The sequence below is a fragment of the Quercus lobata genome, chromosome 1, assembly GCF_001633185.2.
Source record: "Quercus lobata isolate SW786 chromosome 1, ValleyOak3.0 Primary Assembly, whole genome shotgun sequence".
Classification (NCBI taxonomy): Eukaryota; Viridiplantae; Streptophyta; class Magnoliopsida; order Fagales; family Fagaceae; genus Quercus; species Quercus lobata.
In genome coordinates, this window is record NC_044904.1 from 39,439,832 (window position 1) to 39,442,537 (window position 2,706).

The following is a 2,706-nucleotide window of genomic DNA, read 5'->3' on the forward strand; positions in this document are numbered from 1 at the left end:
GCATGACCTTGTAGTAATATGTCCCCCATTGAGTAATGAATGAAGTTTTCTCCATATCGTCCAGAGCCATCTTTATCTGATTGTACCTTGAAAAACCATCCATGAATGACAGCAAAGCATGTCTTGCTATATTATCAACCAAGATATCAATGTGAGGCAATGGAAAATCATCTTTTAGGCTAGCCTTATTTAGGTCTCAGAAGTCTACACACATTCTAACTTTCCCATCCTTCTTCGGTACTAGAACCACATTAGCTAACCATTCTAGATACTTGACCACCCTCAGGAATCCTGCATCGTATTGTTTCTCAACTTCTTCCTTGATCTTAAGAGTCCATTCTGGCTTCATTCTTCTTAACTTTTGCTTGACCGGCTTCATGGTTGGATCTGTTGGAATGCAATGTTGAACTATATCTGTATCAATCCCGAGCATGTCTTCATAAGACCATGCAAATACCTCTTTGAATTCTGTCAATAGGGCAACTAATGCATCTCTCTTGGAGGTGGTTAGGGTGTTGCCCACTTGTATCATTTTGGGTTAATCATCAGTTCCTAAGTTAATGGGTTAGGTTTCTTCTTTTATGGGTTCTACATGCCCTTGTTTTAATTCCTTATTATTAAGAGTTTCTTTACCCATCTTAGAAATAAAAATATTCAAAGCCAACAAATAAGTAGAATCGGAAATCATATTATAAGAAAAAGAGTTCTTAACTGACTCAGCAGACTTAATAGACTCAACTAAAACAGACTCAACAGGAATGCTATCACAAACAGACTCAACAAGAATAGTAATACTAGCAAAAATAGACTCAATAGGAATAGAAACTATGTTTTTGACAGGAGCAACTAGCTCGATGGTCTTGATCTTCTTGACAGGAGTGATTGGTTCGACAGTTTTCATCTTCCTCACAGGGTCCTCCTTGGGGTGGGCAACTCCCTCCCATGCCTAGTTCTTCAACTCGGTTGTGGCTTCAATAATGGCAGGTAGCTCCCAATGAGTTCCTTCTTCCCTCAGCATCAATACCGAGGGGTCTTCATCAATATAGTCCATGCCTTCATCATCAATCTCCATATCTATGGGCTTGTTAGTCACATATGCATCTAGACACTCTATGCTATCCATCCACTCACCAAACAGATCTTGCTTTCCTTTGTTTCTCAAGTGGGTCTATTAAGGGAGGTATTCTAACTCATTCCCTTCCATCTTCTCATCATCAGCCCTAGAATTTTCAAGTGTTAGGGTTCTGAGATTGTGAACCATCAGTTTTTGGTCTAGAGTGGCCAATCTAGCATCTACGTCGTCTTCTTCCTCAGTGTATGGGGTCAGTGAGCCAAGCTCTGAATTGTGGATTAACCCCAACTTAGGAATCTCTATACCATGCTTGTCATATCGAGGACTGGACCTTGAACTAACATTAGTAACATAGCTCCAATCTGAGAGACGCCCATAGGGATGATCGTAGTCTATGTTGTTGGCCTCTTCCACCTCTTCTCCTATAGCCTCCAGCAAATTTACTAGCCTATATTGATCACTTACAACGTCAATTCCCATGTCTATGTGTTCAGCTTTAGCATCATCCTCTATATCTCCATCATAATAGTCTACATCATCATCATAGTCTTCATAATAAAGCCCACCGTCTTCATCTTCTCTATCACTAGGGGGTTCACCCCAATCATTGCCACTATATTGACTATCATAGTCTTCACTATTGTTGTTTTCACTGTCATTATGGCTATCATCTTCACCTTCCCCACTGTCATTACTGTTGCTATCACTACAACTATCACTCTTGCTATTGCTACCTTCATCATCATCATTAGAGGCTGCTCCCCCTTCCTCATCTTCATCACATGTTCTTACTTCATACGGGCTCTTCAATGTATATTGGCAAGCCTCCCAGTACTCTTCTTCCTCTATATTGCAAATGGCATCCCCCAAAAGTATAGTTATTGCATCAGGGCCCATGTAATCAGCCCAATTAGTAGGGACCCAGGTTGTATCTTCCTTCTTTAGTTCTGGAAGTTTGTTGTTGCAATCAAGTAGTAGCTCAAACCCTGGCATCATAGTTTTGGTCTCAGGATCAAATCTTGGTTTGAGGAATCTCCAATAGCGTTAACTATCTCTAGCTTTGACAAACTTCCCATTCAATGTAGGAGTATAAGGCTTTAGGGGTTCCGAAGGACAAGGAAGTCCTTTTGCTTTGGCTTTGGCTCGGGCCATCTTTCTTACCTTCATCTTTAACAAGTCATCATCAGTGGGCCTATAGCCTAACCTAAAAGGCAGTGTAGTAGTTGGAATTATGGGGTTTTGAACAGTGTGCTTCTTCACAGTCTTTCCCAAGTTCATTCCTGGAAGGTAATTCATTCTCCTCATCATTTCCACCACGTTATTGTTGTTGTAGGGAGCAAAGTCCATAGGAATCTTCTCCACTTCTTCTTCCCTTCTTTCAAAACCAGCCTTCTCAATCTCAAAGCCATCCAACGTCAATGCCTCTTTCTCAAAATCAATACCAAAAATAGGCTTTGGCATAGTCAAAGTATCACCATATATGGTTACAATAGCTCCTTCATGTGGAAACCAAACCTTTTGGTATAAGGATGAAGGTACGGCCACTATGTCATGGATCCATGGTCTCCTAAGGAGCATATTGAAGCATGAGGCTATGTTAAGGACTTGAAACTCCACCTTCTTGATCATTGGCC